The sequence below is a fragment of the Schistocerca americana genome, unplaced genomic scaffold (assembly GCF_021461395.2).
Source record: "Schistocerca americana isolate TAMUIC-IGC-003095 unplaced genomic scaffold, iqSchAmer2.1 HiC_scaffold_89, whole genome shotgun sequence".
Lineage (NCBI taxonomy): Eukaryota > Metazoa > Arthropoda > Insecta > Orthoptera > Acrididae > Schistocerca > Schistocerca americana.
The window spans coordinates 422,831-450,071 of record NW_025726664.1 but is presented as its reverse complement, the minus strand read 5'-3'; the positions used below and the strand labels follow the sequence as shown (position 1 = coordinate 450,071).

Here is a 27,241-nt window from a genome sequence, read left to right as displayed (position 1 = left end):
GCCTGCATACGATTTGTCAGGCAGGAACTGATCCACTTGTTGGACAGACCTCGAATACCATATCTTTCTAGCTTTGATAGCGGAATTTTATGGTCCACCATGTCAAAAGCTTTTGACAAGTCAATAAAGACTCCTATTGTTTCCTGTTTTTTGTCCATCAGTTTTAGGATGAAATTGATGCACTCATAGACAGCAGTTGTCGTTGACCTCTTATTTCTGAATCCATGTTGTTCATTACATAGGATGCTGTTTTTATTTATAAATTTCATAAGTTTCTCATACATAACTTTTTCCAGTACTTTAGAGATGCAGGAGGAAATTGTGATGGGTCTGTAGTTATTTACATTGTCTTTATCCCCTTTTTTATATACAGGAATAACTTTTGATGTTTTTAACACATCAGGGAAAGTGCCTGCCTGAAGTGAGCAGTCGCATAAATGTGTGAGTACTTCAGTTAGGTTTGATGCGCTCTCCTTTAACACTGTTGCAGGTATACCATCAATACCTGCTGATTTGGAATTTTTTATTCCTTTTATTGCTTTAGCTACTTCATCTTGTGAAACAGAACCGATGTACATTGATCCTCTACATGTACTTATTTTATATTCATTTGCCTGGATGCTCTTAAAGTTTGATTGTAACATATTTTCAGCAACACCTGTGAAAAAGTTGTTAAATGTGTTAGCTACTTCTAAGGGGTTTGTTACTTTTTTATTTTTATGTGATAGTGTTATATTTTTCCAAGGTTGTCTGTATTCTCCACATTCTTTTTTTATAACACTCCACATAGCCTTTGATTTATTAGCTGAATTATAAATGATTTCATCATTATGCATTATTTTTGCTGCTTTTATTACTTTTCTTAATATTTTGGAGTATTTTTTATAGTATGCGCGTACTACAGGTGAGGAATTTTTCGAGTTACATATATCATGAAGTAGTCTTCTCTTCTGGCATGAAACCCTTATTCCCTTTGTGATCCAGCTGTTTGTTCTAGAGTTTCCCCGTATGGTTAATGTTTTCAGTGGGAATGCAAGTTCAAAGAAATGGGTTAATGTATCAATGAAAGTGTCGAATTTTTCATTTATATCATTCATTTTGTACACTCCTAGCCATTTTTCTTTGTGTAATAAGTTGTTGAAGTAGTTCACATTATGCTGATTATAGCTTCGATATGCTGTTCTAAAAGACATGTTGTTAATAATACTGCCTTGTACTTTTATGCTTAATATTTGAGCAAGATGATCACTAAAACCTGCATTGAAAATTTTTAGTGAGGTGTTGTGTAAACTCTTATTTACTAGAAACTGATCAAGAGCTGTTTGACAAGTTTCTGATACTCGGGTAGCTGCTTTTACTTCAGCCTTTAAATTGAAGGACGTTGCAAGGTTCAAAATGGTCTCCCTATTTCCACTATTCGTGAGGAAGTCAATATTGAAGTCACCACAGATTATAAATTCACAATCCATTTTATTTACTTTATTTAGCAATGACTCCATTTTGTTTAAGAAAAGTTCAAAATTCCCAGACGGTGATCGGTAAACTGTAGCAATAACCAGGTTGAACTGAGTAATTTTTATAGCTGCAATTTCATAATCCTTTTCGACATTTGCCCTAGTTAAGTCAGGTAGTGTAATAAAATCTACATTATCCTTTGTGTAAATTGCTACCCCACACTGTTTGCTGTTTTTCCTGCAGTAGTAAGCACCCAAGACAAATTTGTTTATTTTAGTATTCTGGATTAATTCTGGGTTAAGCCAGTGCTCAGAAATGCATAACACTGAGATATCATTAAGTTCATGTGTTAATAGAACGTTAATTTCATCGATCTTATTACGCAGGGATTGCACATTATGGTGATAAATTTTTAAATCGGGCGTATTCACAATTTGGTAATTGGGAATCATATTTACAGCATCACATACCTCTAGTTTAAATTAGGAATGTCAGCAGCGTTGTATTTTTGTTCTTCTTTCTTGTTTATTTTGTTTTCCTCGCTGTTGGAAGGATGTTCAGGAAGCTGATAAATTGTTCTATCCCTTACAAGTCTTTCTTTGATGTTATCTTTTAACAAGATAATGCAAGACTACACATCACCTGAGCTGTACTGAGCTACCTCGATAAAGAGAGTGTTCCACTGTTGCCGTATCCAGCATTTTCTTCAAATCTGTCACCTGTGGAGAACATCTGTTCACAGGATGCCAAGAGATGGGTATGCCACCAGCCGCCAGCCACCAGTCGCCAGCCACTACAGTTGAAGAACTCTGACATATGACATTCAGTTGAGTAGCATGAAATGATGTACCCATGGCTGTAATCCAACCTCGATTTGATATCCAGTGTGATGAGAGCTGTTCTGCTTTTCCAGTTTCAATACTGAAATTCATATATTATTTTTATGCTATCCTAACCAGATTGGACTGTGGTGTCATACAGCATAAAATATCTTACAACGTGTTGAATTAGTTATGAGAAGTGTAGAACAGCCAGCAGGGGAAAGATGTTGGCAATGAGACAGCTTTTATGTATAACAGCAGTACAGTGTTTCACAGTGCATAATGCTTCCGCAGATTGAGAACAAAATGTGTGGTTTGCTTTCATCCATTTTCACAAACATAGCCTTGAAAAATAATGTTGACATTACTGTGCATTTCACTCTGAGGCATATTGCACTCTGAGAATGTTCATCGAATTCAGTTACTTTGTATTATATTTCAGTAACAGTGACATAATAGCAAATTGGACTGTATAAGTTTTTACGGATTTTTTTTCCAGACACACACTACCATTTCTTCAGATTTATTTAATTTGGGTATAAATCCTTTCCAGCATATATGCTGTACACAAAATGTTGAACATAAAATGTAGCTATCTGCTGATTTAACATCTTGCTGAGTATACCGGTACAATATTTTGTTGTAACAAATAGTTCAATGTATTTTACACACTTATAAACTTATTTATACAGTTATAGTAATTTATACCATTGCATTTATGTTGTACCTTAATGTTCTGGAAGACGATATTATAAGGAACCTCATACTTTTCCTGGATGATAGAGTTGTCTATAATGAATTATTGCCTGAAAAAAATCTGCACAAATTTGAGTCAGATCATAACATTTCAATTTGGTCCAAAGATAGGCAACTGAGTTTAAGTTTTCAGAAATGTAAATTGGAGCACATCACAAAACAAAAAAAAGACAGTATTGTATGACTACATTATCAAATAATCACAGTTTTAATTGGTCAACTCATACAAATATCTGGATGAAATGAAATGGTGACATAGACTCACTTGTAGGCAAAGCAGAATGCAGACTTCAATTCATTGGTAAGATACTGGAAAATGCAATCAGTCTATAGAGGACATTGCTTACAAAATACTTGTGTGGCCCATTCTAGAATATTGCTTAAGTATGACCCATAACAAATAAGGCTAATGGCAGACATTGAATGTATACAAAATAGTGTAGCATGATTGATCATAGATTTATTTGATGCATGGGAGAGCATCAAGAAGCTACTAAAAATTGGAAATGCCAGACAAGTGAAGATAGACGCCAAATATATGACAAAACCTAATTTATGAAATTTCAGGAACCTGTATTAAGTGAGGTATTTAGGGATTATACAATAACCGCATATGTATCACTCCTATAGGGACCATGAAGGCAAGATTAATTACAGCATGCACAGAACCATTTAAAGAATCATTCTTCCCACACTCCACATGAGCATTGAATGGGGAAAAACCATAATGTGTGGTACAACAATGTACTTTGTCGGACAAACCCACAGTGGTTTATACAGTGTGCATGGAGACATGGAATCAGTTGACAGTAGCTGGGTAATGGTTCATATTGATTCCCATTTCCCTGTTGCAGTAGGTGATCTTATGCCTTTAATTATTTTTTCATTGCCATCTTAACTTGCATTCTTCAATTCAGTTTATTAACCCTTCTTATCTCTTTGTATTAGGGCAAATGTACAGTTAACTTTTGAGGAATTTGTATTTTCAATTTATCAACTGGAGTTTTGTTTCATATGCAGCAGCAATGTTACAAATTATTTGTTTCAGTTTCTTTACAATAATTTGCTGTTTCATGGGTGCCTTGAAGGAAATAAAAGATCTCGAAAGTGTCTTAATGACAACCGATGGCCTCATGTTGACAAGACAGCTGGTTGCCTTGCAGAGGGCAGGGCTTGACGGTCTGAACATCAGCTTAGACACCCTGCAGTCCCAACGCTACAACCAGATCACGAGGAGGAAAGGCTGGGAGCGTGTCATGGTTGGCATAAATCTAGCCTTGCAACTTGAATACGACCCTGTGAAGGTATTACTAGTGCAGCTGTCATCGCATGCAGACTTTCATAAACAAAATATATAAATCTGTTGTTAAGAATATCAATACAAGAATCACCATTTTAAAGCAGTATGCCCACACCCTCGCCCCCATCCCCGCTCCCACCCTCACCGCTGTCTCCACACTGCAGCTGTAAGTGAAGGAAGGTATATTAAGACAGAAGAAGTAAATTTTAGCTGACGATGCTAACAGTTTCGTAGTTTATACAACATAAAAAGGATGCCTTGCAAGTTTACCAATTAAAAATCTTATATTTTCCTCCCAAGAGAGTCTTATGAGACTCAAGATCTTTACAGTTTCTCTTTTTTTCTTTTGTGTCTTTAGTTTAAAATAAGTTTCCACTATTGTGGTGTTGTTTTGGTAAAAATACTCGGTTGTTTGGAAAAATTATTCTTAATTCTGTAGTCACATTTTTGTTGTGTCTAAGTACTACTGGTTTCAGTAGCAAGTGCCAGCATCAGTTCATCTTATTATCAAACATTTCTGTGCAAAATAAAAGCTGACCACTGTGGCCGAGCGGTTCTAGGCACTTCAGTCCAGAACCGTGCTGCTGCTATGGTCGCGGGTTCGAATCCTGCCTCAGGCAGGGATGTCCTTAGGTTAGTTAGGTTTAAGTAGTTCTAAGTCTGGGGGACTGATGACCTCAGATGTTAAGTCCCATAGTGCTTAGAGCCATTTGAACCATTTTGCAAAATAAAAAGCTTCTGTACAACTGCAAACTAGACATACCATTTTCAGGGTGCAGTTCACATCTATTGAAAGCACAACAGTGACCTTTACTTTTAGTAGATAAGACACCTACTGAGGTAAGTGACTTGATGACTGCACACAAGAAGTTGTCATTTATTCCATATGTAGCTACCATGCAGACTCATATTTTGTATTAGTTTGTCCTTACTCTTCCAAAAGGTTAAACCTTGTCTCTGCAGCCGCAGCTTCCTCTCTTCAGCAGTTGTCTTCATCTCCACGTGTGAAGAAAATCCCATTCATTGATCATATTGTTTAAGTAGGATGTTCTCAGTCATCCCCTTGTTTTCTTACCTACGATCTTGCCTTCAGAAATGTTTTTTAAAAGATTATCGTCTCCAGTTAAGTGTCCAGTGTATTTCGCTTTGCCCTGGCCTATAACTTTCAGTGGTTCTTTCTTCTCTCCTATTTCCTTTAATTTTTCTGTCAATACAGATAGTTCTTGTACTTCTCCTCCAGAACCACATTTCAGCAGGTCTGAGGCGAGCTTCCTTTGGCTTTTCTAATGTACAGATTTTGCATCTGTGTGTCAGAACACTCCACACAAAGGTCTTTACAAATATTTTCTTAATGTGGAAGCTGATATGTTTATTCAGTTGCAGCTTCTTCTTATTTTGGAAGGAACTCTTCACCTGTGCTATTCTTTTCTTGAATGCCTTGAAATATTGATTGTTTTCTTGCAAAATGCTACTGAGATATTGAATTTCAGTTCCTTTCTTGAGTTGCTCATTGCCTGTTCTTGTGTCAGTCCTACCTCCTCCTCCTTTCTTGTCTGTAGCCATAACTTTTGTCTTCTTTGTATTCATTTTTAGCTTTAGTTTTACCACTTCTTGATTTAAGGCCTGAAACATTTTATTTAGTTCCTACTCTGATTTACTATTGTGATGTCATCAATCTGCAGTGTATATGCATGCAATTAAGTTTCCATATCGACATCATGCTCCAAAAACCACCTAACTGTGTGTGGCAGGGGGTACGTCTCATGCCACCAACTGATCCCCTCTGCCTTGTTCCACTTGTGAACAGTGCTTGGGAAGAATGACTGTCAGAACACTTCTGTATTATCTCTAACTTCTCAAATTTTCTTCTCGTGATCATTTCGTGAATTGTATATGAGAGAAACTATTATGTTGTCAGACTCTTCTCGGAAACTACTCTCTCGAAATTTGGGTAGTAAATCTTTCCGTGATGCACAACTGCTCTCTTATGGCATCTACCACTGGAGTTGCTGAGCATCTCTGTAATGATCTCACAGCGACTAAATGATCCTGTGACAAAACACTCCGCATTTCATTGGATCTTCTTTCTCTCTTCTGTCAGTCTTACTGGGTAAGGACACAGGGGTAATTTACATTCACTTAAGATTCTTCCTGTGAATCTTAGTCTGGCATCTGCTTTTCTATTGCTGTTTTATGTGGTCATTCCACTTTAAGGTTGCTCTGGATAGTTACTTCTAGATATTTTATGGTAGATTCTGTTTCCAGCAATTTGTCATTAATAGTGTAGTTGTACAGTATTGGATTTCTTTTCCTGTGTGTGTGTGTGTGTGTGTGTGTGTGTGTGTGTGTGTGTGTGTGATATGTTACATTTATTTATGTGCAGGGTCAACTGCCAGAGCCTACATCATTCACCAATCCTCTGCAGGTCATTGTGCAAATTGATACTGTCTTCTGTTATTGCTACTTTCTGATGGACAAGTGTAGTACCTGTGAACAATATTAAGGAGCCTCTGACACTTTCTACTGGATCATTTATATACATTGTAAATGTAATGGTCCTATCACATTTCCATGGCGTATTCCAGAAATTACCTTTTGATTCTGGTCATCTTTTCTTTGTTGTTGTTATTACTTCCTAGATGAACATATTAAGGAAGTAAGGTGATAGAAGGCACCCGTATCTCACTGCCCTTCTGGTTTTCCTTCTTTCATATCCGGTTCAGTACTCTGACTTTAGTATATACTCAAAATTAATCATCTGTCCTTCCACTTTGGACATTACTTTAAGGAATGATGATATAATGGTAATCTGTTTATTAAACAATATTTTAACGATACACTATGCTTTCTGATCATATAGTGGCTTTATGATGGAATTTGATACTGAAATTAGTAATCATTAGACAAAATAAAAGTGAAGCTATAATAAAAGAAAGTAATATTTTGGATCATGTCAGTTGTTGTTCCAAACAACAGCACGTCAGGAATAGGTTCAAATGGCTCTGAGCACTATGCGACTTAACTTCTGAGGTCATCAGTCGCCTAGAACTTAGAACTAATTAAACCTAACTAACCTAAGGACATCACACACATCCATGCCCGAGGCAGGATTCGAACCTGCGAATGTAGCGGTCATTCGGTTCCAGACTGTAGCGCCTAGAACCACACGGCCACTCTGGCTGTCCAGGAATAGGTACTAAATTATTTGTCCGCTGATGACCTCACAGCTTAGAACACTAAAACACAAATGTTAATTGTTTGTTATGTGCCCTGGTAGAGTTTACAGCTGTTTACAGTTCACGATTGGTTGTTGGAGATTGGACATTACTCACATAGTGTATTTAGTGCACAGTGCAGAAAAAGGCAGTGTCCAGAAAAGTAAACAAGTGTAAAGGCAAAAGTTTCATGACAGGATGTTGTGTCACCATACTTGGAAGACAATTATAGCCAAAGACAGAAATTTAAAAGAAACTGGCTCATTTGAGCTGCGGAGACCTAGTCGAGGATTCTCAGTAGATAATTGTTAGCACAGTAGAATTTATAAAGAGACAATGTCAGTTCGTGTCAGGGAAGGTTGATTGGTAAGTATCTATCAGCTTTCTCGTAAAACTCACAATTTGAAGAATACACATCAAGGAAAAGGTAGAAGTCCAACAGTGTCAAATCTAGACAATAATATCAATCATCCAACAGTTTTGCAAAATCCCCAGTTGTACTTTACTTACTTACTTACTTACTAACTTACTCAGATTTGCTGTGTACCATACAAGGAACTGGTTTCCACTAGTTCACTTGATCAGCTGCCAAGTTCTCACCTTCCTCCAAGTTTGTGTCCATGGATTGAAGATTCATTGCAAAAGTTCCAGGTGTTAAAAGGTCTTCCTGTACATCTGTATCTGTCCATTGATTTCAACAACAGTGTTGATTTTGGGATTCTTCCACCTTACATGCGTAGAACATAACCTCCAATCCTCAGTCTTCTTTCAACAATAATTTTGTGCAGGCTGTGTAGACCTCTTATTCTCAGCACTTCATCGTTTGTAACTTGGTTGGGTTAACATCTTCAGAATTCATCTCTAGCATTGTTGGTGAAAAACATGGAGACTGTGTGCTGATTTTACTGACATTTTCCAAGTCTCACACATATAAACGATAAAGGAGTGCAGTCAAAGCTTTGTTGGCATATTACAGACCTAATTGCCATATGGACTGATTTTCCAGTTCTGCTGGTGATTTCTGCATCTGTGACCTCATTATTACATACAAAGCTACCGAGATATGGCAATCTGTCAACATCTTGTATTATCTTCTATTGCACTGTAATCGGGGAAGAGACGAGTAATTTCCACTTACTTTGCACATTCTGTTTACCTTATCCCTATTAATTTTCAGCCCTACACAATAGGGCATTTAATGAGAAAGCATATAAAAATTAACTTGATGCCTTCCAAGGAGATGGTCTCTACTTAGTCTCTGCTCCTTCAAGCCTGACTTTGTAAGTGTAGACCAGACATGGCTTAAATTCAGAGAAATAGTATCGACATCAATTAAGAGATATATACCAAATAAATTGAAAGGATACCAAATAAATTAAAAGGGTGGTGCACAAAATATGTCAAAACTCAGCTGCAGAAGCAATGAAAAAAAGCATGTCAAAATTTAAAAGAATGCAAAATCTCCAAGATTAGCGATGTTTTACTGAAGCTCGAAACTTAGGGTGGGTTTCAGTGCAAGATGTGTTTAATAGTTCCCATAGTGAAACTTCGTTTTGAAATCTGGAAGAAAATCCAAAGAGGTTCTGGTTGCATGTGTAGTACACCAATGGCAAGACACAACCAATACCTTCACTGCGCAATAGCTGTGGTAATATTACTGATGACAGTGCTACTAAAGCAGGGTTACTAAACACGGATTTCTGAAATTTCTTCACCAAAGACAACAAAGTTATTATTGCAGTATTCAAATCAAGAACAACTGCAACTGTGAGTAACTTAGTAGTAGCTCTCCTCAGTGTCATAAAGCAGTTATGTTTCTTTCAGAGAATGCTGATACAATAGCTCCATTAGAAATCATATATAGCCCTGGAGATTCTAAAAGGTATCAGATAGATTATATAATGGTAAGACAGAGATTTAGGAACCAGGTTTTAAATTGTAAGACATTTCCAGGGGCAGATGTGGACTCTGACCACAATCTATTGGTTATGACCTGTAGATTAAAACTGAAGAAACTGCAAAAAGGTGGGAATTTAAGGAGATGGGACCTGGATAAACTGAAAGAATCATAGGTTGTACAGAGTTTCAGGGAGAGCATAAGGGAACAATTGACAGGAATGGGGGAAAGAAATGCAGTAGAAGAATAATGGGTAACTTTGATGGATGAAGTAGTGAAGGCAGCAGAGGATCAAGTACGTAAAAAGACGAGGGCTAGTAGAAATCCTTGGGTAACAGAAGAAATATTGAATTTAATTGATGAAAGGAGAAAATATAAAAATGCAGTAAATGAAGCAGGCAAAAAGGAATACAAATGTCTCAAAAATGAGATCGACAGGAAGTGCAAAATGGCTAAGCAGGGAGGGCTAGAGGACAAATGTAGGGATGTAGAGGCTTATCTCACTAGGGGTAAGATAGGTACTGCCTACAGGAAAATTAGAGAGACCTTTGGAGATAAGAGAACCACTTGCATGAACATCAAGAGCTCAGATGGAAACCCAGTTCTAAGCAAAGAAGGGAAAGCAGAAAGGTGGAAGGAGTATATAGAGGGTCTATACAAGGGCGATACACTTGAGGACAATATTATGGAAATGGAAGAGGATGTAGATGAAGATGAAATGGGAGATACAATACTGCGTGAAGAGTTTGACAGAGCACTGAAAGACCTGAGTCGAAACAAGGCCCCTGGAGTAGACAACATTCCATTGGAACTACTGACGGCCTTGGGAGAGCCAGTCCAGACAAAACTCTACCATCTGGTGAGCAAGATGTATGAAACAGGCGAAATACCATCAGACTTCAAGAAGAATATAATAATTCCAATCCCAAAGAAAGCAGGTGTTGACAGATGTGAAAATTACCGAACAATCAGTTTAATAAGCCACAGCTGCAAAATACTAACACGAATTCTTTACAGACGAATGGAAAAACTAGTAGAAGCCGACCTCAGGGAAGATCAGTTTGGATTCCGTAGAAATACTGGAACATGTGAGGCATTACTGACCTTACGACTTATCTTGGAAGAAAGATTAAGGAAAGGCAAACCTACGTTTCTAGCATTTGTAGACTTAGGGAAATCTTTTAACAATGTTGACTGGAATACTCTCTTTCAAATTCTAAAGGTGGCAGGGGTAAAATACAGGGAGCGAAAGGCTATTTACAATTTGTACAGAAACCAAATGGCAGTTATAAGAGTCGAGGGACATGAAAGGGAAGCAGTGGTTGGGAAGGGAGTAAGACAGGGTTATAGCCTCTCCCCGATGATATTCAATCTGTATATTGAGCAAGCAGTAAAAGAAATAAAAGAAAAATTCGGAGTAGGTATTAAAATCCATGGAGAAGAAATAAAAATGTTGAGGTTCGCCGATGACATTGTAATTCTGTCAGAGACAGCAAAGGACTTGGAAGAGCAGATGAACGGAATGGATGGTGTCTTGAAGGGAGGATATAAGATGAACATCAACAAAAGCAAAACGAGTGTAATGGAATGTAGTCGAATGAAGTAAGGTGATGCTGAGGGAATTAGGTTAGGAAATGAGACACTTAAAGTAGTAAAGGAGTTTTGCTATTTGGGGAGCAAAATAACTGATGTTGGTCGAAGTAGAGAGGATATAAAATGTAGACTGGCAATGGCAAGGAAAGCGTTTCTGAAGAAGAGAAATTTGTTAACATCGAGCATAGATGTAAGTGTCAGGAAGTCATTTCTGAAAGTATTTGTATGGAGTGTAGCCATGTATGGAAGTGAAACATGGATGGTAAATAGTTTGGACAAGAAGAGAATAGAAGCTTTCAAAATGTGGTGCTACAGAAGAATGCTAAAGATTAGATGGGTAGATCACATAACTAATGAGGAAGTATTGAATAGGATTGGGGAGAAAAGAAGTTTGTGGCACAACTTGACCAGAAGAAGGGATCGGTTGGTAGGACATGTTCTGAGGTATCAAGGGATCACCAATTTAGTATTGGAGGGCAGCGTGGAGGGTAAAAATAGTAGGGGGAGACCAAGAGATGAATACACTAAGCAGATTCAGAAGGATGTAGGTTGCAGTAGGTACTGGGACATGAAGAAGCTTGCACTGGATAGAGTAGCATGGAGAGCTGCATCAAACCAGTCTCAGGACTGAAGACCACAACAACAACATATAGCCACTCATTTGATAAAGATCCATACCTAGAGACTGAAAAGTTGCTCAGGTCACACCAATGCTCAAGAAAGAAAAGAGGAGTAATCTACTAAATAACAGACTCAAATCACTAATGTTGATTTGCATTAGGATTTTGGAACATATATTGTGTTTGAATATTATGAATTATCTCAAAGATAATGATTCATTGATAAATAGCCAAGATAGATTCAGAAATATTGACCTTTTAAAACACAGCTAGCTCTTTAGTCACACAAAGTAATAAGTGCTGTCGACTGGGGCTCTCAAATTGATTCCATATTTGTAGATTTCCAGAAGACTTTTTGAAACAGTTCCTCACAAGTATTTTCTAATCATCTTGTGTGCCTATGGTGTATTGTCTCAGTTGTGCAACTGGATGTGTGGTTTCCTGTCAGAAAGGTCACAGTTCATAGTAATTGATGGAAAATCGTCAAGTAAAACAAAAGTGATATCTGACATTCCTCAAGGAAGTGTTATAGACCACCTGCTGTTGCCGATCTACATTAACAATTTAAGAGAGAATCTGAGCAGTCCTCTTAGATGATGATATCATTTACAGTCTTGCATATCATTTACTGTCTTGTAAAGTGATCAGATGATCAAAACGAACTGCAAAATGATTTAGGCTACCTATCCATATGATGCAAAAAGTGGTAACTGACCTTAAATAATAAAAATTGTTGTCATCCGCATGAGTAGTAGAAGGTATCTACTAAATTTTGGTTACATGATAATTCACGCAGATCTAAAGGCTGTGAAGTCTATTGAATACTTAGGAATTACATTTACAAATAACTTAAATTGGAATGCCCACATAGATAACGCGGTGGGAAAGCAAACAAAAGACTGTGATTTAATAGTAAAACATTTAGAAGGTTAGGATTACTAAAGAGACTATCTACAACTATACTTGTCTGTCCTCTTTTGGAGTATTCTGCATGGTGTGAGATCCTTACCAGATAGGACTGACAAAGGACATCATTTAAAAGTTCAAAGAAGGGCAGCTCATTTTGTATTATTGGGAAACAGGAAAGTGCATGCCACAGATATCGCATGTGAGTTGGGGTGGCAGTCATTAAAGCAAAAGCATTTTGCTGGAGCAGGTTCTTAAAATTTCAATCATCAATTTTCTCCTCCGAATGTGAAAATATTTTGTTAGAGCCCTCTTACATAGGGAGAAATGATCATTGTAATAAAATAAGAGAAATCAGAGCTTGTACGGAAATATTGAAGTGTTTGGTTTTCCTCAAATGCTGTAGGGGAGTGGAATGGTAGATAAATAGGTTGAGGGTGGTTCTCTGAACCCTCTGCCAGCAATTAATTGTGAATTACAGACTAGTCATGCAGATATAGATAATGTAGATAGGCTTTCAATATTGTGCACTGATTCTCTAATTTTATACATTGCTCAAATACTTTCGTGGGGCTTTGGAGTGACCCCTTCAAAATAACACTTTACCAGTCTTCTTAATATGTATTTTGGTAACCCGGTTGATAAGAAGTTACAACAATACTCTCTTATTACTCCCCAGTTTTGGGTTTTATTAATGAACAAAATCGCCGCAGTGTTCCATAACAATTACGGGCTGAAGTTTCCTGCTGATGGAACCAATATGATTTTCTGTGTTTCTGAGCATACAGGTTGTGTATGCTGTTTGGAGCCTGTTGTATGCTGAATCAAATGTTTTTATTGTTGTGATCTTCCATCTGAAGATTGGTTTCATGGAGTTGCCCATGCTAGCTTATCCTCTGTGACCCTCTTCACCTCTGGGTAACTACTGCAGCGTACAATAACTTGAACTTGCTTACTGCAGTCAGTTTTTGGTCTCCTACAGTTGTTACCCCCATTATATTCACAGATGACCACATATTGTGGAAATTGCATATTGTAATGTAGGATGCAACAATAAGGTACAGAAAGTTTCTGTTGAAAATTACGAATTATTTAGGAATAAAGGAGATGGCTCACCAAAAGGCAGAAGCACTGTCTCATCGATAGGCACACGAACAAAAGGTATGTAGAATGAGATTTTCACCGTGCAGTGGAGTGTGCACTGATATGAAACTTCCTGGCAGATTAAAACTGTGTGCCGGACCAAGAGTCAAACTTGGGACCTTTGCCTTTCGTGGGCAAGTGCTGAGCTATCCTTGCACGACTCACGACCCATCCTCACAGCTTTACTTCCACCAGTACCTCGTCTTCTACCTTCCAAACTAAAAGGTACGTTACTTGGCGAGCTTCCAGAATGCACTTTCTTTTTCTAGCTGTAGGGAAAACATGTGCGCTCGCCCACACACACACACACACACACACACACACACACACACACACACACACACACACACACACACTCTCTCTCACATGCGCATGCATGTCTCCTTATGCTGTGGTCGCTCAACTGCCAGCTCTTTACTGGCCCATGGTGAGTGTTCTGGAGTGAGGTGGGGCTTTAGAGTGGGGTAGGATGGGGTGGGTTGAGGCAATGTGAGAGATGGAGAGAGATGGGAGGGGTTTGGAGGGAAGCATTTAGTGGCTCGTGGGAGAGTGGGGAGCCATCTGTGGGCTAGCTAGGGGTGCAGGTAGAGGGGTCAGGTGACAGACAGCTGGGCACTCATAGACTAGGGTGTGACGTGAGATAACAGCACACAACTAGCTGATTTGCGAGGGGGGAGAGAGGGGTGTGTGTGTGGGGGGGGGGCTGGGAGTTAACTTGGATTTAGGCCAGGAAGTAAAGGATGTGCTGTAAGTATGGCTACGAAAGTTGAGTATTCTTAAATAAGATCAGCTGGTGCCAATGTATTGGAAAGTAACTGGCACACAGAGTGCAATTGTGGCTCCTTTTTCTTTAAAAGTTTTAAATAGTCTGCAGAGCAAATTGAATTAGGAGGATCAGGCATTTGTGTGGGTCTAGGAAAGTAAATTGTAGAGCCAGATAAAAGGCGCACAAGACAGGAGGGGTACTACTACTCATCACTGCTGTATCGTGCTACTAGTACATGTCAGTGTGAGTGCACCGAGAGTGGTGTTGCCGTACATGCGTCTTTAAATTGGTCACCGACTGATCATTGCAGGCTGGCTGCTGGAGGCCGTCTCTGGGAGCCAAGCGTGCCGTGCGGTCCCTGCCGTGCCATCTGCTGGTGACTCGCACATATATTAGTGTGGAACAGTGCTGACTGACTCTCTGTGTGATTCTAGTTTGTAATGTGCACATCAGTGTTCTGTGTCTTGTTGAGTCCTTAGAGGCACATTGTTCGGAGGTTATTATTAAAGCCATATTTGTGCGACTTGGATCACACTTCAGTATTTATTTATTTATTTATTTATTTCTTGTTCCATAGATCCAGTTAGTGAGTCAATCACAAGGATATGGAACGTGTCAAATTGTACAGGTTTCAATTTAAACTATACAAGGGCAATTCAATGGCAAATTGTACATAGTTTAAGTAAGACATACTATAAATAAAGTAACAGATACAATATCAGCTAGATAACATAACAACCATTTGACAGAAAAAGGAGTTTCAAATAAAGGTTAAAGGCAAGAGCACAAAGTTAAATCAGATATTAGGCCTACAAGAGTAAATACATGTATAGCCAATCTGTTGTTACAAAAAGTGAGCTAATTCCCAAATGCACAATAAAATCAATTGAACTACTTCTAGACGCAATAAGTTTAGTGATGGTATACATTTTCTTTCAGGTATTCATCCACAGTATAATAAGATTTCTCTGTCAGGTAATCTTTGAGAGCTCGTTTAAATTTTGGCAGTTCTGTATGAACACATTTGATATGTAGTGGTAGAGCATTGAACAGCTTAATGCTGGAGTAGTAAACTCCTTTTTGTACCAGAGTGAGACGTTTCATTTCTAAATGTAGATTGTTTTTGTTTCTGGTGTTATAACCATGGAATTTACTGTTGTCTTGGTAGATGGAATAATTTTTGCACACAAAGGTCAGCAAGGAAAAAATATACTGTGAGGCAGTTGTTAGGATACCTATCTTCCGAAACAAGTGCCTGCAAGAGTGTCTTTGATTAACCCCACACGTTATTCTGATTGCTTTTTTTTTGGATGGTGAAAACTTGTTTTGCAAGTGGTTGGTTCCCCCAGAATATGATAGCATATGACATCAATGAGTGGAAGTAGCCAAAGTAGGCAACCTTAATAGTGTCAACTTCAGCCACTGAAGAAATTACCGGTAGTGAAAATGTTGCCGAGCTAAGTTTTTTACATAGATGAAGAATGTGAACTGACCAATTACATTTACTGTCTATGTAAGCACCCAGGAATTTTGTTTCTTCAACTTTCTGTATTGGTTGATCTCTACATTTTATGTCAATTTCATTGGGATTACTTTGTGATGTATGGAACCTCATATAATGAGTTTTATCTGCATTGAGTGAGAGACCATTTGAGGAGAAACAATTTAAGATGTCATTAAAAACAGTAGTTGTAGTTTTTTCAAGATCATGATCAGTCAAATCGTCAATTAGAATTGTGGTATCATCGGCAAACAGGGTAAATTTGCTGTTTGTCTCAGAACAAAGAGGAAGATCATTAATAAAGATGAGGAAAATCAGTGGGCCCAAAACGGAGCCTTGAGGCACACCACACGTTATCATGCCCCATTCAGACGAGGCAGGTTCTCCAGAAGAGCCATTTAGCATTACAGTCTGCTTCTGATCCTGTAGATATGATTGTAGCCACAAGCCAACAGTACCACCTAAACCATAGTATTCTGCCTTTTTCCAAAGAATTTGGTGGTTTACACAGTCAAAGGCTTTCGTAAGATCGCAAAAAATACCCACTGGAGACATTTTTTTGTTAATGGCTTCCAAAACTTGGTTGCTGAAAGAGAATATTGCCTGTTCAGTACAAAGACCGGCACGAAAACCAAACTGATTTTTGCTTAAGATACTATGGAATTTGAGATGGTCTACAATCCTCCTGTGCATGAGTTTTTCTAGAATTTTCGAGAAGGTAGTTAATAGGGATATTGGGCGAGAGTTTGTAACAATGCTTTTATCCCCTTTTTTAAAGAGAGGAATCACTACAGCCAACTTAAGTCTGTCAGGGACAATCCCATCTTGTAGGGATGCATTGTATATGTTGCATAAGGTGGGACTAACAAATTTATAACAGTGTTTCAGTATTTTACTAGAAATATTGTCCACACCAGCAGAATTTTTGTTTTTTAATGATCTAATTACTCTTATGACTTCGCTTACAGTAAATGGAGATAAGGATAACTGTGGGATTCTGTTGCTAATAGCTTTCTGTAGGAGGGACAATGATTCTTCCATAGAACCATTACAGCTTGTCTTCTCTGCTGCTCTCAAAAAGTGGTTATTAAATATTTCTGCAACCAACTCAGGTTTCTTTATGATACTGTCCCCTGTTTTAATCTCTACCTGAGACATGTTCCCTGTTGTCCTGCCAGTTTACCTCTTTATTACATTCCTTATAGTTTTAATTTTATTTTCTGAGCTTTCAATTTCTGATTTTATGCACATACTTTTAGATTTATTTATAACCTTCTTGAGAATGCTACAGTAAAGTTTGTAGTGTTGTCATTTCTTTGGATCATTACAAGTCCTGAGAGAACTGTATAACATCCTTTTTGTTCTACAAGATGTTGTTATCCCTGTAGTGATCCAAGACTTCTTGGCATTGCCTATATGACTATTTCTAACTACTTTTTTTTGGGAAAGATGGACTCAAATACAGACATGAATTCATTTAAAAATGAATTGTACTTTTTGTTTACATCTGTTTCCCTATCAACTCGGCTCCAGTCTATCTCTTTTAGGCTATCACTGAATTTTTTAAGGCCCTGTTCATTTATTATCCTAAAAGATTTCCAAGAATGCTCGGAACTGTTGCACACACTGATGTAATTGAGCCTAAGCAATTGACCACCATGATCAGAAAGGCCAAGGATTGGATGTACAATGATCTCATTCCATGTAGACTTACCTATAAATATATTATCTATCAGACTTTTACTGTTAACAGCAACCCTAGTTGGGAAATCTACTATTGTCATCAGATTATAAGACTCCATTAAATGTACTAAATCAGCTTTACTATTGCTCTCATTTAGGAAATCAACATTAAAGTCACCAGTAATTATCAAGTTCTTGGACTTTGAGTACAGTATGGATAATAAAGAATCTAAGTGCTTAAGAAATACATTCAAATTCCCTGAGGGAGATCTATACAGTGCTAACACTACAGCCGTGAAGTCATTTACAGTAATCTCAACACCACATACTTCAATTTGTTGCTCTATACAATGGCTCTTTAAATCTAATGCATTGTAAAATATGTTGTTTTTTACATAAATTACCACTCCACCTTTTTCCATGATGGTTCTTGAGTAATGCGCTGCCTGACACACAGTATTACTTGGTTAGTACATCACCACAAACATATGGACCGGGACTGTACATGCTTTGACAGTTTGCTACGTCTCTCTCTTCTAGGACTGACATGGTAGCTGCCTTGCATTTCTTAATGACTCTGACCTTGTCAACCACAAACTGAATCTTAGTACAGTCATGATTTCCCTGAAGAGATTACATGACAGCAGAGACTTGTAAAATTGTGTTACCCATTTCTCTAGCCAGTGAAGATTCATTCTATACCTTCAGATACAGTGTCATTTAGGAGTAGAACAGCAAGAAATACGTAGCTCCTCTAACAGTAATGACAGTTTATCACCTCCCAACACTACATGTGCCAATGTTTCAGTGCATTTTTGAATATGTTTGTTAACAGATTCATCAACACAACAAAAATTTATGATCTCAGTAGCATCTTATTTCTTAACTCATACTTTACTATTCATCAGAATCTTCATCGCTGCTCTTTGATTCGTCAGAGCTCCCTGCTGTACTTTGTTTTATTTCATAGTCAGAATTAGTTGAAATACCACCTACCGTATTTACCCAAATCTAAGCCGCACTCAAACCTGAAAAATGAGACTCGAAATAAAGGAAAGAAAAAAAAAAAAAATTCCCGAATCTAAGCCACACCTGAAATTTGAGACTCGAAGTTCAAGGGGAGAGAAAAGTTTTAGGCCGCACCTCCAAATCGAAACAAAGTTGGTCCGTTGTAATATGAGACACAATTTAGGTCGAATGAATGACGATACAGCTACAGTAGTTTGGTTCGAGTCGTAAGCTTAGCAGTTAAGCTTTACCAGGTAGCCTTTGCTATGCGTCAGGCGCTCCATCCGTATTTATACTGGTACCCTTCCTTTTTCATGTGCTTCATCTGGTTTGAATCAATTGCTTATTTTGCTTTGATCTGATAAGTGCCGTTTTCCTTGTTATAGGCGTTTATGTCACTCTAAGCTGAAAATGCATTACTGTACTGTGTCATGCATTGTTTGTCGCATTCTGATAGTGCGTGTTTGCGGCCTGTCGTCACTCGTGGCATGGCTTGCTTTTGTACACGCTACCGCTGCCTACAATTAAAAAAAAAAAAAAAAAAAAAAAAAAAAAAAAAAGAAGAGAGAGAAATCATCTCATTAGCGAAACAATGGCAAGAGACTACTATTTGTTGTTCCTTACACTGCTGCTTTCTTTGATAATGATCAACAAGAACCAAATAATAGACTGCGTATGATAGAACATGTTCTGAACGAGAGTTAGGTGAAAATTTTTCTCCATTTGAAAATCTTTGCGGCCGCTTCTTTAGTACATCAAATTCTGCACAGAAATTAGAGTCATCTTGGATATAAAAATCTAGTCAGTTGCCGTGCTTCATTTCTGACTGTATCACTATTAGGCATAAGAATAATATGAATATAAACATGACACGATACGTATATTCTTCCGCGTTTGCTGTTGTCTCACTCTAGTTTTGTAGTTTATTAGGCAGACAGGATTTAAATAAGATAGCAGCAAACACGAAAGAATACGTGGCAAAATGTTTATATTCGTATTACTCTTATGATGAAGAGAATACTGCATGTGATTCACATTTCATCAGGTTCCTATTAGCAACCGTCTCTTCTCACAGGTAGGAAAAAATTCGGAACATTGAGTTGGCCATATTGACAAACATCCCAAACAGTCTTGCCGGTCGGATTTTCGTAATACATTGAAGTTCTGCTACATTCGAAGATGAACAATACGGAATTTGTATTTACTTCGTTGGATAATGTATGAAAATTGTCTTCCACCTTTTTTCTTTAATTTATTTACTGACGCAGAGGTTTTTCCGCCAGTATTTATCTTTGTGCCTATGAAGCATGCCTGTGTAGCGCTACATATATTCGATGGCAGAAATTAGTTGTTTCAGCACCTACTGACATTTTTCAGAACTTCCACTTGCTTTGCACTCGATTCCAAGCCGCATGCGGTTTTTTGGATTACAAAAACCAGAAAAAAAGTGCGGCTTAGATTTGAGTAAATACGGTACATCCTCTCCTTTGGATTCAACTTCTTAAGTATTATATTTCAAGTCAACACCTGCTAATCTGTGAGACCGAAATGATGAGCCATACTACTCTATTTCACTGTACCTGTATGTTTCATTTGTATAACATTTTATTCCATCATAGATGCTGCACTTATAGTTTCATATATGCATTGCAGCAGCAGACACAATAAAAGTAGCAATCAGCAGTGCTTAGTTTGTTGAATGGGTAAAAAATATGCCATTGTCCCAGTTCCACATATCCCCAAAATTTGATTCTGCCAAATTCTGTACTCTCTGAAATCGAATGTTTAATCCAAAGATGAAAGTGAACAAGTTTGATGCAGTATTGCTAATATTGTTTATTACTCATCTTGCTGAATGAAGTGCATACCGTATCCTTTCTGAAAGGTTTGCAGAAGTAATGCACATACCAGTTTTCTAAAAACTTACATTGAGATTGTGCTCTCCTTCCTCTTGTACAAATTAGTAGAGCCCTTTGGATTACTCCACAATATGCCTCTTGGCAAGGTGGTAATGACAGTATTATGAAAAGGATAGATTGGCACTCACTGTATAGTGTAAATGTGTTGCTGGCAGGGGGGGGGGGATGGGGTGGGGGGGGGGGGGGGGAAAGGAACACCACCTATTATTAAACACGTAAGCTTTTGGTGCAAACCCCCCCCCCCCCCCTTCCCTCACACACACACACACACACACACACACACACACACACACACACACACGCACACGCACACACATGCGCGCAAATGCAGATCACACATACATGACCACTGTCTCCGGCTGCTAGGGCCAGACTGGGAGCAACTGTGCATCATGGGAGAAACAACGGTTGGGTGTGTGTGTGTGTGTGTGTGTGTGTGTGTGTGTTTTTTGTCCACTTTGGAAGAAGTCTTTCTGATGGAAAACTTACGTGTTTAGTAGTCTTTTTGTTGTGCTTGTCTGTGACCTAACATCTCCTGTATACAGTGAATAGCAATGTATCTTTTTTATAATATGGTCATTACTCCAGCCTAGATTTCTATTGTTTGTTTCCTTTTAAGACCTTATAAAGACAGTTACTGACAATTTCTTTTTTCTTATTGGAGAAAAGTAAAACCATATGGGGGCCAGACGTAGATTGTAAATGAATATGGAATAGAGTATTTTTATTCTCCCTGTATGCAGTGTCAATAACGTCACCTCACACACTTCATTTCTGGCAGCACCTCCTTCTCAACACATGACTGTCCCCCACCACCTCACCATAGTCTTCAAGTTATATCCTATAGCACTTCTGGGTGGACAAATAGATGAAGGATGTAGTTTAAAACAGTATAACTAAACTTAAAAGTCAAACTGCCCTTTTATAGAGACTGCCATCATTATTTAAACATACTAAACAACATCAAAACAGTCGAAAGAAATTTTTTTTCAAAAGAGCGGAAAATTGTAGTGAAATTCATGAGAGGATTGTTTTAAATTGTTATATCTTAAATCAATAAGTATGTCAGCATTTCCCAGGATTTTCTGGCTTAATTAAGACTAGGTCATGCCACCACAGTGGTCAGACAGTGGACTTGACTTCCAGAGGACAACGGACCCAAATCCCATCGGGCCATCAAAATTTGGGTTTTCCTTGATTTCCCTAAATGATTTAAGACAAATGCTGGGATGGTTCCTTTGAAAAAGATGACATTCGGCTGAGGAAGTTAATTTCTGTGGCATGTCTGATGACACAGTGCTGGTGGAAGCACGAGTATTTCAGAGCACACCATTCATTGCACATTGTTAAACATAGGGCTCTGCTGCAGAAAACCCCTGTATGTTCCCATGTTGACAACACAGTTGAATTACAATTTCTGTGGCTCAGGAGCATTGAGATTGGGCAGTGAATCAATAGAAATGTGTCATCTGGTTGAATCATTCGAGTTTCGCATTACACCTACTTGACGGTTTTGTGCACATACACTGTCAACAGAGTGAATTGGTGCTTGAAAGGTGCACTTTGCTACAGACTTAGGCCAGTGGGAGCAATATTATGCTATGGAGGACATTCACCTGGTCTTCTATGGGTCCTGTGGTAGTAACTGAAGGCTCCATAACAGCTTTGTTCTGTGTGAACATTATTGTGCACTGTCCGCACCCTGTCCCTAATGAAGGTGACATGTTTCAACAATATGACTTTCAGTGTCACGAGGCCAGAATCAAATTCACCCCTTCTGAATCTGATGGAATACATCTGCGATGCTATCAGATACCAGTTCTGCACCCAGAAACCACTGATCTCCAATTTATGGGAATTACATGACCTGTGCTTAGACATGCGGTGCTGCATAATGCTGGGAACATACCTCACATAATGCTGGGAACATACCTGAAATTTGTTGAACTTGTCCCACACAAAATCACTGCTGTATTGTGTTCCAACAGTGGACAAACACATTATCAAACAGGAGGTCATAGTGTTTTGTCTCATCAGTTTATATATTCAATGCTTGAATGAAAGGTGTGCTCTTTTCCTTTTTTCTGCCATTGCGTGTATGTGTAAAGCGGGATGTTCTACCATTTGGGCTTGTTTATATGATGGCTGTCAGTATTACCACCTGCACAGATACTAAATGCTCCTTTTCTGAAGACCTTTTATCTTGAGAACACTTTCAACTTTGTTTCACAAATGGCAGCACAGTTTCATGTAATTGTTAAAATAACACTTTCAGCAAAAGATGTGTGCGTTGGAGTGGGGAAAAAGATTGGAGATGTATGTAGTTTAATTTTCATAAATTGTTAAGAAGGTTAACAGCTTGGCATGCTAAGATAAATTCAGACATTCTCTAAAAAGAGAGAAAAAGATTAATTTAACAGAATCAGTGAGGTATACAAATATAACAACAGACTTGTAGAACCATTATTTTGTAGGTTAGATTAGATTAGATTCAGCTTTTGTTCCAAGACCCAAAACATGAGACGATTCTCATGGGTGAGTAACATGCCAGAAAGTATAACATAAAAAATATAAAACATTTGAATACCCTGATCATTTGTCAGGAGATTGTCAAACTAGGTGAATACAATACAAACTGGAACAGCTAATATTTTCAGAATTGATACGCTGTCAGACTGAAACATTGTTATGCACTATTAATAAATTTATCAAACAAAAAGTACATAATCTTGACTGTTGTGACAAAGTGCTCTCAGAACTGAAATCTAACAGACATTCTTATTTAAGCTGGCCTAACAGCCACTGTTAAGATATTCATCTATTGAGTAGGATGAGTTACCTATCAAAAAGTCTTTCAAACTCTGTTTAAACCATGCTTTATCTGATACCAAGTTTTTAATGGTGTCTTTCTTCCACAGATAAATTGTGTTGTAATGCGAGGTTTTAATGAAGATGAAGTGTGCAGTTTTGTGGAGTTAACAAAAGAGAAAAATGTTGATGTAAGATTTATCGAGTACATGCCTTTCAGCGGCAACAAATGGAATGATGGGAAGATGGTCTCATTTAGTGAAATGGTCCAAATAATTAGAAAGCAGTGGCCTAATTTTGATCCTCTGCCCAATGGGCCCAATGATACCTCAAAGGTACGTCCAGTATTACATATGAACATACATTGAAAATAATTTAATGTTTATGACTTACTACCAATCACAATAATACTTCACATCTGCTGGTGGTATGAGAGATGGACTGGTTTAGTTACATATTTCTCATCCCATTCAGTAAGTCTGTCCTGGCCTGGGTTTCTCTGCAGCTTTTCTACAACTCTCCCCATTTCCTAAACCTTGACAATCCTTTTCTTTCTTCCCTTTTCCGTCCCCTTATTGTTTCTGCCAGAAGAAGAAGCCACTGGCTCCGAAAGCTTGCACATTTCCATAACTTTAAGGGGAGTTAGAAGGGGAAAACATTCTTTTTCACTTTTTCGGGTTTTTACCTGATTATAAAATTTGCAATTTTCCAAATAAAATGATATGTATATTACTTATAAACTTGCGTGGGAAGTATTATATTTTATTTTCTAAAATATAATCTACACTAGTTGAAAATGTTAAAATTTTTACACGCATTACTTCAAGACCTAATAAAATCGGTAATTTTTTATATACAGGGTAGTCCATTGATCGTGACCGGGCCATATATCTCACGAAATAAGTGTCAAACGAAAAAACTACAAAGAACGAAATTTGTCTAGCTCGAAGGGGGAAACCAGCTGGCGCAATGGTTGGCCTGCTATAAGGCGCTGCCATAGCTCAAACTGATATCAACTGTGTTTTTTTAAATAGGAACCCCATTTTTTATTGCATATTCATGTAATACGTAAAGAAATGTGAATGTTTTAGTTGGACCACTTTTTTCGCTTTGTGATAGATGGCGCTGTAATAGTCACAAACATATGTCTCATAATTTTAGACGAACAGTTGGTAACAGGAAGGTTTTTTAAATTAAAATACAGAACATAGGTACATTTGAACATTTTATTTTGGTTGTTCCATATGTGATACATGTACCTTTGTGAACTTATCATTTCTGAGAACGCATGCTGTTACGGCGTGATTACCTGTGAATACGACATTAATGCAATAAATGCTCAAAATGATGTCTGTCAACCTCAATGCCTTTGGCAATACGTGTAACGACATTCCTCTCAACAGTGAGTAGTTCGCCTTCCGTAATGTTCGCACATGCATTGACAATGCACTGACGCATGTTGTCAGGCATTGTCGGTGGATCACGATAGCAAATATCCTTCAACTTTCCCCACAGAAAGAAATCCGGGGACGTCGGATCCGGTGAACGTGCGGGCCATGGTATGGTGCTTTGACAACCAATCCACCTGTCATGAAATATGCTATTCAATACTGCTTCAACCGCACGCAAACTATTTGCCGGACATCCATCATGTTGGAAGTACATCGCCATTCTGTCATGCAGTGAAACATGTAGTAGTAACATTGGTTGAACATTATGCAGGAAATCAGCATACATTGCACCATTTAGATTGCCATCGATAAAATGGGGGCCAATTATCCTTCCTCCCTTAATGCCACACCATACATTAACCTGCCTAGGTCGCTGCTGTTCCACTTGTTGCTGCCATCATAGATTTTCCGTTGCCCAATAGTGCATATTATGGCGGTTTAGGTTACCGCTGTTGGTGAATGATGCCTCATCGCTAAATAGAATGCATGCAAAAAATCTTTCATCGTCCTGTAATTTCTCTTGTGCCCAGTGGCAGAACTGTACATGACGTTTAAAGTCATCGCCATGCAATTCCTGGTGCATAGAAATATGGTACGGGTGCAATCGATGTTGATGTAGCATTCTAAACACTGACGTTTTTGAGATTCCCAATTCTCACGCTTTTTGTCTGCTACTGATGTGTGGATTAGCTGCCCCAGCAGCTAAAACACCTACTAGGGCATCATCATTTGTTGCAGGTCGTGGTTGATGTTTCACATGTGGCTGGACACTTCCTGTTTCCTTAAATAATGTAACTATCCGGCGAATGGTCTGGACACTTCAATGATATCGTCCAGGATACCAAGCAGCATACGTAGCACACGCCCCTTGGGCATTTTGATCACAATAGCCATACATCAACACGATATCGACCTTTTCCGCAATTGGTAAACGGTCCATTTTAACACAGGTAATGTATCACGAAGCAAATACCGTCCGCACTGGCGGAATGTTATGTGATACCACATACTTATATGTTTGTGACTATTACAGCAGCTGGCTGGAGTGGCAGAGCAGTGCTAGGCGCTACAGTCTGGAAACGCGCGACCGCTACGGTCGCAGGTTCGATCCTGCCTCGGGCATGGATGTGTGTGATGTCCTTAGGTTAGTTAGATTTAAGTAGTTCTAAGTTCTAAGGAACTGATGACCTCAGAAGTTAAGTCCCATAGTGCTCAGAGCCATTTGAACCATTTTTGACTATTACAGCCCCATCTATCACAAAGCGAAAAAAGTGGTCCAGCTAAAACATTCATATTTCTTTACGTACTACATGAATATGTAATAAAAAATGGGGGTTCCTATTTTAAAAAAATGCAGTTGATATGAGTTTGACCCATGGCAGTGCCATCTACCAGGCCAACCATAGCGCCATCTGGTTTCTCCCTTCAAGCTAGACGAATTTCGTTCTTTGTAGTTTTTTCATTTGATGCTTATTATGTGAGATATTTGGCCCGGTCACTATCAATGGACCACCCTGTAGAAAGCTGTGGATTGCTGTGTTATAAAGGTTAAATTATGTGTTTGTATTGGTAGCACTGTCAAAAATAGTATCGTATCTTTTCATAGTATAAACATGCTTTGTATATCGAAGTGCTAACATTTTTCTGAGGAATAGTGACGAATAGACTGGTAAATCTCTCAAAAAGTATGACTCCAAAATGAAGTGTTTTTAAGAAATGTGGGTTTCATGGTAATAAATTTTTGAATAAAGAGAAACATTGTGTTCAGCATGTGGTGTGTGAAGTTACAGACAATGAAATACTCGCAAACTCATGAGTATCTAGAGAAACACCCATTAGTGCTTCGAAGATTAAAATAAAACATAGTGATAACACAGTTATCTCAAAACAAAACTCATGTAAATGGTAGGTTAGGTTATATTCTGATACATCTACACATCGTAACAGGGGTGTTATGTGAATGTGTGTGCTGTATGTATGTGGTGGGCCAGTTAGTTTACATGAAGACATTGAGGTATCAAATGGACTAGCCAGGAAACTTATCATTAGTTCTGCCAGTTGTAAATATACTCATTCATTTTGGAGTTCTGATAAGTGTAAAGATAATTATTTTGAAATAAATGTTAGGTGGTTTTATGGATTGAGAGCTATTGGCAAAGGACACACTGCAGCAGAAACAATGTGTGTCGTGATGTATATGCCACGCCCACTTTGTAAAATGGACAAGTATGCAGGATTTATTGGAGCTGCTGTGAAATCCACTGCATGTGAGTCAATTAAGGGTGCTGCAAATGAAGCTGCTGAAATAAACGATGGTATGATTGACATATCAGTAGCTTTTGGGGCACTTGGTAGAAGCGCAGCTGAAGTTCTAAGAATTCTGTTGCTACAGTGACCAG

The 27,241-nt window shown here is 38.2% G+C and overlaps 1 pseudogene; it reads left to right on the top strand.

The window, feature by feature from the left end:
- The first annotated feature begins 4,105 nt into the window (after positions 1-4,105).
- Positions 4,106-27,241, top strand: part of LOC124592029 — a 55,811-nt pseudogene continuing 32,675 nt past the window's right edge.